The 15747-nt window shown below is 44.0% G+C and overlaps 1 long non-coding RNA gene across 1 annotated transcript in view; it reads right to left on the reverse strand.

The window, feature by feature from the left end:
* Positions 1–454: 454 nt before the first annotated feature.
* Positions 455–15747, reverse strand: part of LOC138414111 (uncharacterized) — a 34900-nt gene continuing 19607 nt past the window's right edge. Inside the window, exons 2-3 of the long non-coding RNA XR_011246520.1 lie at positions 2613–2718; positions 455–827 (exon numbers count right to left, since the gene is read on the reverse strand). This is a non-coding gene — a long non-coding RNA (uncharacterized lncRNA). The remainder of the gene's footprint in view (positions 828–2612; positions 2719–15747) is intronic.

Here is a 15747-nt window from a genome sequence, read left to right on the forward strand (position 1 = left end):
TGTACTGGCAATTCTGGGATTACATCAATGTCACCTGCCACAAGAGGATGTTAGGCCGTACAAGATGCAACATTAAACACCGACTTACATAATGAGATACCCTCTTGTTCATTCCTTTTCCATATTTTTTTCCTGGATTTGACCAGGAGAAAGTCTGTCTTGTTCTATTTGTCCCTAATACCTCTCTCTGTCTCTTTAATACACACAGGACAGGCCCCAGGCTTGGACCCTTGGGCCGGATCATGTGAAAACTTAATTACATTAGTTTGCTTTTTGATGTTATTTTCATGGTCACTTTCTATTCATGTTAAGTGGTGTTGGTGTGATGTAAAGTTTCCTTTTCAAATGAATTTATTTAAGTAGAACAAAGTGAATCTAAAGAAAGGACTAAAGAAATAATAATCTGGGTCAGGGGTCCGCAAATGTGACCGGCATGCCAAATCTGTCCCACTGCCTGTTTTTGTATGGTTCATGAGCTAAAAATTGTCTTTACATATTTATTTATTTATTTATTTATTTTTGGCTGCATTGGGTCTTCATTGCTGCACGTGGGCTTTCTCTAGTTTCGGCGAGCGGGGGCTACTCTTCAGTGCGGTGCACAGGCTTCTCATTGCAGTGGCTTCTCTTGTTCCAGAACACGGGCTCTAGGTGCACAGGCTTCAGTAGTTGTGGCACGCAGGCTCAGTAGTTGTGGTGCACAGGTTTAGTTGCTCCGCAGCATGTGGGATCTTCCTGGACCAAGGCTCGAACCCATGTCCCCTGCATTGGCAGGTGGATTCCCAACCACTGCACCACCAGGGAAGCCTTGTTTTTACATTTTTAAATAGCTGGGGAAGGGAATGGAGAATAAAAAAAAGAATAATATTTTGTGACACGTGACAAATATATGAAGTTCAAATTTCAGGGTCCAGAAACAAAGTGTAATTGGCACACACCCATGTTTATTGATTTATGTTTTATCTATGGCTGTTATCACACTATACTGGCAGAGTTAAGTAGTTGCAACAGAGACCAAATAGCCCACAACGTTTAAAATATTTATTATTTGATACTTTAGAGAAAAAGTTTTCTGACCCCTGGTGAAGGTGGTTGGCTGACATGGCCAAGATCTTGGTGATGGTACCAGAGTGAATTAATCCGTCATCATTTGTTTCCATCCAATTTACAAGTGAGAAGGTGACTGAGGCTCAGAGAGGTTTAGTGACTTGCCCAAGGTCACACAGCCAGTCAGCAGCAAGTCGGAATTTGAACCCAGGTCAGACTCCAAATGGGCATTTGGTGGGCAGGGCTGAACATCACATATGCTTTGCTGATCTTTCTTCCACTCCTTCATCTTCTTCATGTCCCCCAGATAAACATGGTACTTTCTTTCCAGCCTCTGCACCTTTGTTCCAACACCTCTTCTTCCGGTTATTAAACCCAGCAAAATGGTCTCTCCTCTAGGAAGTCTCCCCCACGGCCCATCCCTCCTGGACCCAGGGCAGACCTCCCTCCTCTGTTCTCCCCACACTGGTACCTGCATGGTGGTGGATTATTCATCATTTCCTGATGATGTGGCTCATCTCCACAAGCTCAGGAAAGGCCCTGGAGGGCAGGGACTGTGTCTTATACAAAGTCCTAATGATTTAGCAGAAAAAGACAGGTCTTCCACGCCTTGCTTCTGGTCTATGACCTCACCTCACCTCTCCCCTGCTTCTGCTTTATGCTCCAGCAGTACTGAACCACTTGTAATTCACCACACCCATCATGCTAGCTCAAGCCTCCCTGCCTATACACAGGCTAATCCTTCCTACAGAACACACTTCCTGTCCATTCTTCACCTAACTCCTACCCACCCTTCAAAGCCACAACCAGGCATCAGTACGGAGACCGCTGCGTACCCCACTCCCACCCCAACAGAGGAGACCTTTCCCTCCCTTGGGCTCCCGCATGCCCCCTGCTCCTGGTGAGGCAGTAGAAGGGGAAGCTTAGCCTGCAGACTCTGGAGCCAGACAGCTTGGGGTCAAATCTGGCTCTTCTCAACTCTAGTTCTGTGTCATTGCACAACTGAATGAGCCTTGCTCTGCCTCAGCTGCTTCGCCTGTAAAACGGGGGCAATGACAGCAGGTTGCACTTGGTATCGGTGTGAGGATTGGATGAGATAAAGCCTGGGAAGCCCCTGCCTACAGGGAGGCTTCTCATCGTCTGCTGTTATTACTGCACTGAGGTTGTGACTGTCAGTTTCTTTGTTTCCTTGCCCTCCAAGTGATGGGGGTTCTGCAAGAGCGGGTACCGGCTTCTGTCTCCGTGACTGTCCTGTGCCCGATAGAGCAGATTGGGGTTAGGTGCTCAGTAAAAGTGAGTTCCCTCCACCTTCCTCCTCCTCAGTTCCTCCCCCATCCGTGCTCCCAGCTGATCAAAGCAAACTGGCCCCAGGGGTGGCACCCAGCCTTTCCAGGTACAAGTCTGCTTTCTCACAGCAGTCCCTGACCCAAAATCCAGGGCTGCAGGCCCCAGACTCCCCAGGGCCACCCTGAGAGCTATCCCTACAACAGCCCTTCCAGCCCCTTGCAAATCCGAAGTGTGTACCCCATAAACTTGGTTTATGGGCCAGGAAACAGATTGACACTTGCCTTGTTCATGAGTCGCTGGGACCTCAAAGAAGGCCACACCAGTGTCCTTGCTCCCCGTCCAGTACCCGGGCTCTCTCTTGAGAGTGGGCTCCCCCCCACCACAAATCTGTAAAAAAAAAAAAACCCAGCCAACCAAAGACACATCTGAATGGTGTTCTTACAGCTGGGCTCAGGGCCCATGCGGCAGCAGGCAGAGCAAACCAAAACCTCCCCTAAACCAGACTCCCCATAAGTCTAAATGGAAAGGAGGTGGGTCAGCTGCTTAGCAGGGCTCCAAGAAAGGCAAGGTAGTACCATGGCCAAGAGCTCAGGCCCTGGGTTCAAATTCAAATATCACAACTTAAACACTGTGTGACCTTGTGCAAGTCACTTCACCTCTCTGAGCCTCAGTTTTCAACTCAGTCAAACAAAACGAGGAGCTGCTGTGAGGATTAAATAATACATGTGCAGTGTTTGCACGTAGTGCCAGGCACCAAATAATCTTCAATCCACCTAGTTATCATCACCTGGAGAATCCTTGGGTCTCTCTCTTTCCTTCCCTGGGCCTCAGCTCCTTCCAGGGCAAGTCCTCCCTCCTCAAGGTGGAGTAGAGAGCCCAGGGCTGTACAGCACACTGGCAGCAGATGGAGACGGGCCAGTCTGGTCAGGAGACTGGATCAGCCTCAGTGGGACCATAATCACAGTGCTTGGAAGCACTGCCTTGGACAGGGCACCCCTAAAAGCTGACCCAATACAAGGATTCATGTACCTAAACACGTAGTTTACTGGGGAGGTGATCCCAGGAAATGCCAGTAGGAGAGTGGGGAAATGAGCAGGAAATGGGGAGGTCGTAGCAGGCAGCTAGAGCTCAATCCCAATGGGGAATTCTGGAGCCGGTGTAGAATCCAAGCTGAGAAATCTGGGGTCTCTAAGCACCAGCTCCTGCCTATCATCTAGTGTATCTTGGGGGCAGGGAGCTGTGAATTCCCCAGCACTTCACGCCTACTACAGATGCGGCATGAGAAAGCCCCCAGGTGAAGACCTGGAGGGGCAGTGGCCGGAAGTGGGGTCAGAGCGCTGTGGAGTAGTGAGGATGTGGGTCTGCGGGGGCACCCACTGCATCTGCTACAAGCACCTGCTATGCTCCAGGCACACGGGTACCATATGCACAGTTTCTCACTCAATCCCCACAACAACCTTGCAGAACAGACATCACTGTTTCCCTCCTCTTTTTAAATAGCTTTACTGAGATGTAACTTACATACCACAAGATTCACCCATTTGAAGGGTGCAATTCAATGTATTTTATGATATTTTCAGAGTTGGGCTACCATCACCACAATCTAATGTTAGAACATTGGCCATTTACAGTCACTCCCCACTTCCCCCAAAACAGCACCTCCCACCAGCCCTAGGCATTCAGGAATCTATTTTATGTCTTTATAGATTTGTCTGTTCTGGACATTTTACTCTACATGGAATCATACAACGTATCGTTTGAGGCCAGCATCTTTCATTTAGCATGTTTTTGAGGTTCATCCGTATTGTAGATGTTTCAATATTTCAATCTTTTTTTATTCTCAAATCGTATTCTGCGGAACGGAAATACCACATTTTGCTTCCACATCCACCAGATGAAGGACATTTGAATTGCTTCCATTTTGGGCCATTATGAATAATGCTCTACGAATATTCACACAAAAGTTTTGGGGTGGATGTGTGTTTTCATTTTTCTTAAGCAGATAACTAAGGGTGGAATCGTTGGGTCATATGCTAATTCTATGTTTACTATTTTGAGAAATTGCTTTTCCAAAGCAACTGCTCCATTTCACATTCCCACCAGCAACACACCCAGGTTTCAACTCTGCACACCCTTGTCGACACTTGTTATTGCCCAATGGGTGTGAGTTGTATCTCACTGTGTTTGTGGTTTGCATTTTCCTAAAGACTAAGGAAAACTTAGTTTTTCATGTGCTTATTGGCCATTTGTCCATCTTCTTTGGACGTATGTCTATTCAAATGCTTTGCCTATTTTAAAATTGCGTTATGTGTCTTCTTCGTCATCCCCCTTTTACAGATGAGAGAACTGAGGCTCAGAGAGGCAGAGCAGCTAGCCCACAGCACCACAGCTTGTTGGGGGAACAGGCAGCCTGACCCTTAAGCTCCATCCTTGGCCTCACTGCAGGCCACCTGCAGATCCGCATTTGACCCTATTCCCTACAGGCTTCTTTGGAGCTTGTTGGGAGTGGAATGTTTGGTTCTTTGAAAATGAAGGGGCTGGGGAACTCCTCACATCTCTCCTACCTTTAGAAGTCTATGATCCCCAGAGAGAAAAGGACTTCTCAGCAGCCTGCGCCCCTCCCCAGCATGAGGACCAGGTGACAGCAGCATCACTCTGCCAGGTGTTCAGTGTTCAAAGACGTGCGTCCTGGACCATGCGGCTCGGCCCCCGCACCCCCCCTTCCCCCTCACTCCCGCAGCCTCTCCATCCGTCTCCCTCTCAGCCCTCCACTTGAGAGTGTGGCCTACTTTCTCCTGACCTCAGGCCTTGGCTCGGTTTCCTGGCCACTGTTCCGATTTCTTCTCCACAGTCCAGTGATTCCACTAATGGCACTCTGGGTACCACCCCTGCTGGCCTGACCCAGCTCTCCTCTAGAAGCCCTCGGTCAATCCTCTTAGCAGACACTGTCTTAACTCCTGCTTGGTGCGGGACACCAGGGACTCAGAAAGGACAGGACATTGTCTGTGCCCTTGATGGAGCAGATGAGGCAGAACCATAAATGACTGAGAGCCAGTGAAGTTTTATAGGAGCTGTAACAGATGAGAAAAGTCTGTACACCGGATTGTGGGGTGAGGGGCAGGAAGTAGAGGGAAGCAGACGTTGTGGACAGACTCCCCATAGGAGGGCATAGGCAGGAAGGGCATTCCAAGCAGTGGAAAAAGCAAGAGCCGTGGCAGAGAAGTGCAAAAGCTGTTTGGGAGAAATGCAAGGTGCTCTGGGCTGTTGGGTGTAAAGGGCATAATTGGGATCTGGTAAACCTGCCGTCATGGAAGACCTTGCCATACAAAGGAGTTTAGAGCAGGGGGAGTGAATAAGGGTTTTAAGCTGGGGATGGACATAGTCAAATTTGTGCTTTAGAAAAATACAACCTTGGTGATCAGTCTCATCAAATTCAGCCCACTACTCTCCGTGGGGTATTTTGTGGCTGCCAGCCCATCCCATTCCACTTCCCAACCGAATCAACTCTCATACTCTCCTAGATGAGCATTTCACACCTTCCCTCTCTCAAAGCTCAGGCATCTCTTCCCCATCCTCCTTCTCAACTTAATGACATTCCTTCCTATGTACTAAGGAAGCAGAAGCAACCAGAAGAGATGGCCCACATCCATCCATCACTTCATTCCAACCTATGTGATTCTGCTCTGCATTCCCACTGTGACCATCAAGTGAACTCTCCAGCTCGTACCCGAGCCCCTTTACTCCCTCTGTGCACTGGACCTGTCTATTCTCCCCTATACAAGGACATTGCCCCATCAGCCGGCCCCTGTCTGCTGGGTCGTTCTCATCACCATACAATCTCTTTCTTACCTTGAAGTAATTTCTCAACCTTTTTTTTGACCCTACATCTCCTCCAGCAACTGGCCCGTTTCTCTGATCATTTTCACAGCACAATTTCTCAAAAGGGTTACATATTTTTCTCTAGCCACATTCAATTTAAAGAATTGAATCAATTCAAAAAAGAGTCAAACTGAACATGGAGCAAGAGATTATAAAAATGACCATGGAGTTTTGAAAAAGAACCCAATAGAATTTCTAGGAATGAAAAATACATGAAATGAAATTTAAAAATCAATGGCTGGGACTTCTCTGGTGGCGCAGTGGTTAAGAATCTACCTGCCAATGCAGGGGACACAGGTTTGATCCCCGGTCTGGGAAGATCCCATATGCCGTGGAGCAACTAAGACCATGTGCCACAACTACCGAGCCTGCACTCTAGAGCCCACAAGCCACAATTACTGGGCCCCTGTGCCACAACTACTGAAGCCCATGCACCTAGAGCCCGTGCTCCACAGCAAGAGAAACCACTTCAATGAGAAGCCCACACACCACAATGAAGAGTAGCCCCCACTCGCTGCAACTACGGAAAGCCCACATGCAGCAACAAAGACCCAACACAGCCAAAAATAAATTAATTAGTTAAAAAAATAAAAATCAATAGCTGGATTAAATAGCAGATTATTTAGGGCTGAAAAGGTAACTTGGGAAACTGAAGATATATTTGAAGAAACTATCTAGAATGTAGCACAGAGAGATAAAATTATAAACTACAGGATAAAAACTCTAAAGACATGGAGGACAGAGAGGGAGGGTGTAACATACATCTCAATGGAGTTCAGTGAAGTAGGCTGAAAAATGGCCCCCCAAAAGATATCCATGTCCTAACACCTGGAACTTGTGAATGTTACCATATATGGAAAAAAAAAAAAGGTCTTTGCAGATGTGATTAAGTTAAGAGCCAAGGATGGGGAGATTAAGGTAGATTATCCAAGGCCCCTAAATGCAATTACCTGTATCCTTATAAGAGGGAGGTAGAGGGAGATTTGACAACACACAGAGAAGTCTACATGAAGACAAAACAGAGATAGATATGAAGATGCTGCCCTTGAAGACAGGAGTGATGATGCCGCAAGCCAAGGAGGGTTAGCAGCCACCAGAGCCTGGAGGAGACAAGGAAGGTATCCCCTCTTACAGCCTCCAGAGGAAGCATGGCCCTGCTGACACCCTGATATCAGCTCAATCATATTGATTTAGGACTTTTGGCCTCCAGAACTGTGAAAGAATAAATTTCTGTTGTTTTAAGCCACCAAGTTTGTGGTAAGTTGTTACAGCAGCCAGAGAACACTAATACAATGGGAAAGAAGCAATGATTGAAAAGATAACAGTAAGAATTTTTCAGAATTGATGAAATACATGAATCATATTCAAGAAGCACAGTAAATCTCAAGTAAGATCAAAGCTTAACTTCACATGTATGTATAACATAACGCACCTGGAGAAGAGAATGGTCAAAGAGAAAATATAGTCAGAGAGGGCAACAATAGATGATTAACCAAGAAACAAGGATTCAAGGGCAGCTAACTTTTCAATGTTAACAACTATGGCTGGAAGACAGTGGAATAATATTTTCAAAGGACCAAATAATTGTCCCATAGTGAAAATAATTGTCACTAAGATTGTGTACCCAGCAAAACTATCTTTCAAGAGCAAGGACAAAATTTTCAAACAAACCAATACTGGGTGTCTTGACCACCAATAAACTTTCACCAAGAGTAAGTCAAACAGAGAAAGACAAATATCATATGATATCACTTATATGTGGAATCTAATTTAAAAAATGGTACAAATGAACTCTTTACAAAACAGAAACAGACTCACAGATCTCAAAATCAAACTTATGGTTACCAAAGGGGAAACATGGGGGGAAGTGATAAACGTGGGGGGAAGTGATAAATTAGGAGATTGGGATTGACATATACACACTACTATATATAAAATAGATAACTAATAAAGACCTACTGTATAGCACAGGGAAATCTACTCAATATTCAGTAATAACCTATATGGGAAAAGAATCTGCAAAGGAATGGAGAGATATATATGTATAACTGATTCACTTTGCTGTACACCTGAAACTAACACAACATTGTAAATCGACCATACTCCAATGAAAAATTTTAAAAAACTTTCACCAAGGGAACTTTAAAAAATGTACCTCAGGTCAAAGGAAAACGATTCCAGGTGTAAGGTCAAAACTGCAAGGTAGAACAATGAAAGAAAGGACAACCATGCAGGTAAATATAAACCAATGTTAACTATATAAAATATAATATCTGCAGAAATCAATTTACCACTCAGTGCGGTTCCAAATAAAATCCCAACCAGGTGTTCATGCCATATGACAATCTCTTTCTGTAATTTATAAGGAAGGACAAAGGGCCAAAAGGAGCCAAGACATTCCTGAAGAATTACAAGGAGTAGGGCTTGGCCTACCAGGTATCAATACATACAATATAAAGTGATCATTAAGACATTTTAAAGCATTAGTAATTGGAGTAGTGTGGTTTTGGCTCAGAGATAGACACACAGGCCACTGGATCAGACTAGAGAGTCCAGAAACAGACTCAAGGATAATGGAAATGTGATCTAGAGAAGAGGTGGTTTTAAAAATAACACAGAAGATGAACTATTCAATAAGTAGAGCTAGAACAGTTGCTTATCCATATGGAAAAAAACCTGAAATTACATCCTTATTTATATAAAATCAATTCCAGTTGGCTAAAGACCTAAACGTGCAAGGCAAAACTTTTAGAAGAAGATACAGGAAACTATGTCCTCAGGGGAAGGAAGGATTTCCTTAAAAAGACACAAAAAGCACAGACCACACAGGAAAGCATCAATAAATTCCACTATGTTAAGAATAAGAATTTCTGTTCACCAAAACACACCATTTAGAAAGTGAAAAGATAAGCCACAGATTGGGAAACGCTACTTGAAAGGCATATAATTTACAAAAGATTAGGATTGGAATATATAAAAAGCTCCTAAAGAATCAATAAGAAAAAGATGACACAGCAGAAAAAGACTAGAAACTTAACCAAACGTTGCACAGACAAGGAAACAAGTATTGCCAATAAACATTTAGTCTCATTAGGAATCTGGGAAATGCAAACCTAAAACCTCCGTAATATGCCAATTTACACCTACCAGGTTGGCACCTGTGTTAAAGTCGGACAACACCAAGTGTTGTCAGGGTTATGGAACAATGAAAGCTCTGTACACCATTTGTGGGAGTGTTATTAGTTCATACGGCTGCTTTGGAAAGCAGCTTGGCATTGTCTGGTCAAGTTCACATGCACATATCTTCCAACCCAGCATTTCTATTCCGTGTGCCTCACCTGGAAACTCTTATACATGTGCATCAGGGGATGCAATAAATATTGATTGCAGCAGCCCTATGTCCATCAAGAGGAGAATGGATCGGTGATCTTTGGTTTATTCACACAGTAGAGTGCATTACGGCAGCAAAAATGCATGAACAACAGCACTACTCAACAATATGGGTGAATATCAGAAACAAAATGTAGATCGAGAACAAACGTGCTGTCGGAAAACTCAGACAGCCCATTTCCATTTCTCCAAGGTTCAAAGACATGCGAAACTAGACAGTATATTGTTCAGGACTGCATCCATCTGTGAGAAAACTGTAAAGAAAAGGACAAAGAAATGATAAATACAAAATTCAGGTTATTGCCTCCAGATGGGAGGGACAAGCAGAGCTCAAGGAGAGACATGGAGAAGCTTCAGGAATTAATAATGTCAGCTCTCCTAAGTAGGATGGTGGGTATATGAATGTATTATTATTATTATTTCCCTTATATGTTTTACATGGATGAAATGTTCTTAATTTAAAAAAGGAAATGCAGGGAATTCCCTGGCGGTCCAGTGGTTAGGGGTCCACGCTTCCGCTGCTGAGGGCCAGGGTTCAGTCCCTGGTCAGGGTACTGAGATCCCGCATGCCGAATGGCGCAGCCAAAAAAAAAAACAGCAAAAATTTTTTTTTTTTTATTGTGGTACAGTTGTTTTACAATGTTGTGTTAGTTTCTGATGTACAGAGACGTGAAGTAGAGTTCCCTGTGCTATACAGCAGGTTCTTGTTAGTTATCTATTTTATACATATTAGTGTATATACGTCAATCCCAATCTCCCAGTTCACCCACACACACACTTTCCCCCCTTGGTGTCCATACATTTGTTCTCTACATCTGTGTCTCTATCTCTGTCTTGCAAACTGGTTCAGCTGTACCATTTTTCTAGATTCCACATATATGCGTTATTATATGATATTTGTTTTTCTTTTTCTGACTTACTTCACTCTGTATGACGGTCTCTAGGTCCATCCATGTCTCTACAAATGACCCAGTTTCATTCCTTTTTGTGGCTGAGTAATATTCCATTGTATATATATATATATACCACATCTTCTTTATCCATTCATCTGTCAATGGGCATTTAGGTTGCTTCCATGTCCTGGTTATTGTAAATAGTGCTTCAATGAACATTGGGGTGCATGTGTCTTTTTGAATTATGGTTTTCTCTGGGTATATGCCCAGGAGTGGGATTGCTGGGTCGTATGGTAATTCTGTTTTTAGATTTTTAAGGAACCTCCATACTGTTCTCCATAGTGGCTGTATCAATTTACATTCCCACCAACAGTGCAAGAGGGTTCCCTTTTCTCCACACCCTCTCCAGCATTTGTTGTTTATAGATTTTCTGCTGATGGCCATTCTGACTGGTGTGAGGTGATACCTCATTGTAGCTTTGATTTGCATTTCTCTAATAATTAGTGATGTTGAGCAGCTTTTCACGTGCCTCTTGGCCATCGGTATGTCTTCTTTGGAGAAATGTCTATTTAGGTCTTCTGCCCATTTTTTGATTGTGTTGTTTGTTTTTTTGATATTGAGCTGCATGAGCTGTTTTAGAGATTAATCCTTTGTCCGTTGATTCGTTTGCAAATATTTTCTCCCATTCTGAGGGTTGTCTTTTCGTCTTGTTTATAGTTTCCTTTGCTGTGCAAAAGCTTTGAAGTCTCCTTATGTCCCATTTGTTTATTTTTGAAACTACCACTCATGGGCACCCATACTCCCTGGCAACCATGAGGATGGTGTGAACTCCAAAGAGAGAAACTGGAGAGGGGAGACCGGCCATGAGGCTTTGCCTCTGTGGAGTCTTGTGAGTATTAAGTGAAATCACGAATGTTAAAATGCTTAAGACAATGCCTAGCCCATGATAAGGTCTATATAAGCATTCACTCTTATTGCAGTGATGAGGGTTTGGCACAGGATGATGGCCATGGGAATAGGGGAAAAGGAATATATTTGAAAGATCTTTGCTGCTTAGAGTGATCGAATGGGAGGGTGAGAGGGTCAATAACGACACTATGATTTCATTGTATTTCTTTCTGGTGGCGCGGCACGGCTTACAGGATCCTGGCTCCCTGTCCAGGGACTGAACCCGGGCCACAGAAGTGAAAGCGCCGATTCCTAACCACTGGACCACCAGGGAATTCCCACATTGTATTTCTTAATACACTTAGTATTTACAGAAAACGAAGCAGGGACCAGTAGAGGAGAAGCAGTTGGGGGTTGCAGGGGTGGTGGTTGCTCCTCATGCCACGTTTGGGTCATTTGGTGATGGCTATTTCCATCGATGTGCTGTGTGCACTGGCCTGAAGAAAGGTGGATGGAGAGGTTTTGTAAAGGGTGGAGAGTCAAGGATTTGCTGGAGGAGGCTTCCTCAAGCCTGCCCTGAGAACCAGGCACAGACACCATAACTCATGGGTCAAGGCTGCTCTAGCCCTTGGGAAAACTCAGAGTTTACTGGTCACCTTTGGGGCTCACCATAGAACCCTTCTATCACATGACTTCCCCCTTGCCTCTTAAAAATGTCAAGCATCTTATTTGGGGAGGTATACACAACTTTTGGGGTGGTTACCTTTGGAAAGTGCAGCAACTCCATACTGGAGCCCTGTCTTTGTGGGCCCCAAGGGAACATGACTCCTGACAGGGCTCTCAGATGGCAGAGTCTCTGAAGATCCTCCCAGGGGCTTTAGCCCTCACAGCCAGATGTCAGAGTTAACCTTGCTGCAGCCTGCATGGTTTGTCTTCTTGTTATTGGAACCTCAGATCAGTTATGGAAGGGACTTCAGAAGGTTATCCGGACAGCTCTACCTCTGAAGACCAACCCGGACCAGACATAACGCTTCTTTCTCTGAAGGTCTCCTAGGAGAGAAATGCCACTGATTCTCTCTGGATAAGAAACTGCTCTTGAAAAGCCTTGGGGCAAAGAGGACCTGTCTGGAACATACTGCCTTTGCAGTCTGCAGTGGGTTCCCATTTATGGAAGGCGACTGGGCATTGCGTATCAAAGGCTTTAAAATAGCTTCATCCCACATAGTTTCCAAATAGAATGATCCTAAGTAAACAACTGGACAGCTGTATAAAGATGCACTTACAAGGTTGTAGATAATAAAGAAAACATATCAATGAGCTATGTGTCAGCCACAGGGGATTCGAGTGCATGATGGTAAATGTAAGCAGCATAGAACATTAAATGCACCCATTAAAAAAAACAAATATCATATGATATCACTTATATGTGGAATCTAAAAAAAGTGGTACAAATGAACTTTTATACAAAACAAAAACAGACCCACAGACATAGAAAACAAACTCATGGTTACCAAAGGGGAAAGGGAGGTGAGGAATAAATTAGGAGATTGGGACCAACATATACACACTACTATATATAAAATAGATAACCAACAAGGACCTACTGTATAGCACAGGGAACTATACTCAGTAATCTCTAATAACCTACACAGGAAAAGAATCTGAAATATATATATATATATATATATATATATATATATATATATACACACACACACATATGTATAACTGCATCACTTTTCTGTACACCTGAAACTAACACAATAATGTAAATCAGCTATACTTCAGTATAAGTAAATAAGTAAAATATATAAAAAGTAAAAAAAAAAACTTGAGAGAATATTTATTGACATAGAGAGACACAATATAGTATTTAAAAAGCAGGTCATAAAACAGTATATTTAATATACTGTTTTTTTAATTTTTGAATCATAGGAAAATACAGAAAAGATTCAGAAGCCTGTGTAGTAAGATCTTAATAATGGTTACCTTTGGGATGTGTTTAATATACGTATTTTCCCCTTCATTTGCATAGCTGTTATTTTCAGAGGCTTTGCAATGACTATATATTAGTTTCAGCTTTAACTTTTTAATTACACCAGTAATGCATGAAAATAGATTCGGGGTGAAATATTCAAACAAAACACATAAGGGCAGCATCATCTTTAACCACCACCCGCCCTAGTGTCCATCCTCTCCCACCAGTGACCACCGTTATGAGTTCAATGTCATTCCTCTGAGTCTTTTTCCCATGCATTTTGCATAGATGTGTGCGTACATTTAGAAATGGACAGCATTCTTTAGGGTCTTTTCTTTTTTTACGTATCTGATATTATAATGTATGTACTATACTGATATGAAACTTGTTGGTTTTTTCCACTTACCCGCAGACCTAGAAGATCTTTTCATGTTGGTAATAAGGAGATCTACCTCCATTATTTTAACTGCTGCATGGGATCTACATGGATGGACCACAGTCTGTCTGCCTATCCATAATTGATGGATACTTAGAACATTTACAGTTTCTGCTATACAAACACTGATACAGTGAAAATCCTCATCCAAGCTTGTATGCATGCAGGTACACACTCATTTCTCTAGAGGAGGTCCTAAGGAAGTCTGTGGTCACGCACATTTTAAATTTAAATAGATAACCCCAAAGTATGTTCCAAAAAATAAGATTTACCTGTTGATTTTCCCACTAATGATAAGTAAGGTACCTGCTCCTTGCCCACCTATGACATCATCATCAATCTTTTAAATTTTTTGTGTGTTACTTTAATAATCAGGAAGAAAAATAGGGTTATCAAAGGTCATTCTGTTCAACCTCCACCATCTGATACTTGACTAGGTCTTTAACACCCTCCAAGGAGTCCACCAGCCTTTCTCCCCACCTCAAATACCCAGAAACACAGTTTTGTGCTCGGTGCCCTGGGTGGCTGGGGTCACATATCTGAAGGCTGGATAAGGAGTGCCAGTGGGGCTGTAGATGAGAGGGGAGGTCCCAGAAATGTAGGAATCATCTTCCATCTCCAAACACTATGCACGGAGTACTGGTCTGCCTCCAAAATAAACGTCAAATCTGTCTGTCTCTTCTGGTGTCATCACCACCATTCCAGACCCAGCCGTCCTCATCCATCACATGGACCCTGAAATTGTCTGCAATTGTCCCCCACTTCCACCCTTGTCCTTTCAATCCTGTTCATTCTCCACCCAACAGCCAGATTAATCTTTCTTCAAATGTAATTCAGATCCCATCACTCCCACGCTCAAAAGGCTCCCATAGCTTCCTACTGGACCGGGAATTACATCCTAGCGTTTTTCCATGGCTGCAGAGTCCCGCACCATCAGACCCCGCCCCTAACTTCATCTCCTCTGCTCTCCCCCTTGCTCACTACCGTCCAGACACCCTGGGTCCTCTTCTACTCGACACAGATCCCCCAGCTCCTCCATACCTCAGGGTCCCTGCCCATGTTGCTCCCTCTATCAGGGACATTCTTCTTCCATTGCTGGCCCCCGCTCATCTTTCAGGTCTTAGCTTAAATGCCATGCAGTCTAAAATGGCTCTGCCCCATCTTGTTCTTATTTTCCACCTTTGCCTACATGGCACCTGTCACAACTAAAATGTAGAAGTTAATCTGTGTGTTTGTCTCCAATATCTCAGGTCCATCTTCCCACCAGACTGGGAGCCCATGAGGGTAGAGACTTGTCCACCATTTCTCCCTTGTATCTTAGCACCAAACACAGTACCTGATAATACTAGATGCTTGGTGAGGAATGAATGGACGGATGGATGGATGGATGGGCATACAAGAAAGAGCTAAGAGAGGCAGCCTAGGAACCAGGGAGGAAAACAGGAGAAGTAAGGAGGTACTTGAGGGAAACCTCACTCAGGAAGGAGCCCTGGGAGGCAATGGGGGCCCAGAGATGGCTAAGAGGATGAGCATCTAATGGTACCTTCCAACTGTTTGCTGTTCTGTGATGCAATTCTCTCTGTGACCCCAAATCTCAGTAAAAGCCTGTACTGCTCAGGTGAGTGGCACCTTGAGAAGTTAAAGGAAGACGGGCTACTTCTGAGTCCACATGGGGTTGGAGAGACAAGGACAGCTGCAGGAAATGACTCAGAGAAACACAGCCCCCTGCGAACCCTTGGCGATTCGGGCCAGGTGGGGACACCACGGGTCCCCATGGTGGGGACTCATTGAAGGGAAGAGTGACCCCACATGGCTAGAGGAATTTGGTGATTCCGTTATTCTACCAGGTTCCCCATTTTCTTCAGAGGAAAAGAATATTAGAAAAATATCAGGAAGGGCTCCAAGAATGAGGCGGCTTATTCCTCTTAGGAGGAGAGGTGGCGGTACAGGGG

This window comes from Delphinus delphis, chromosome 1 (assembly GCF_949987515.2).
Source record: "Delphinus delphis chromosome 1, mDelDel1.2, whole genome shotgun sequence".
NCBI classification, from domain to species: domain Eukaryota; kingdom Metazoa; phylum Chordata; class Mammalia; order Artiodactyla; family Delphinidae; genus Delphinus; species Delphinus delphis.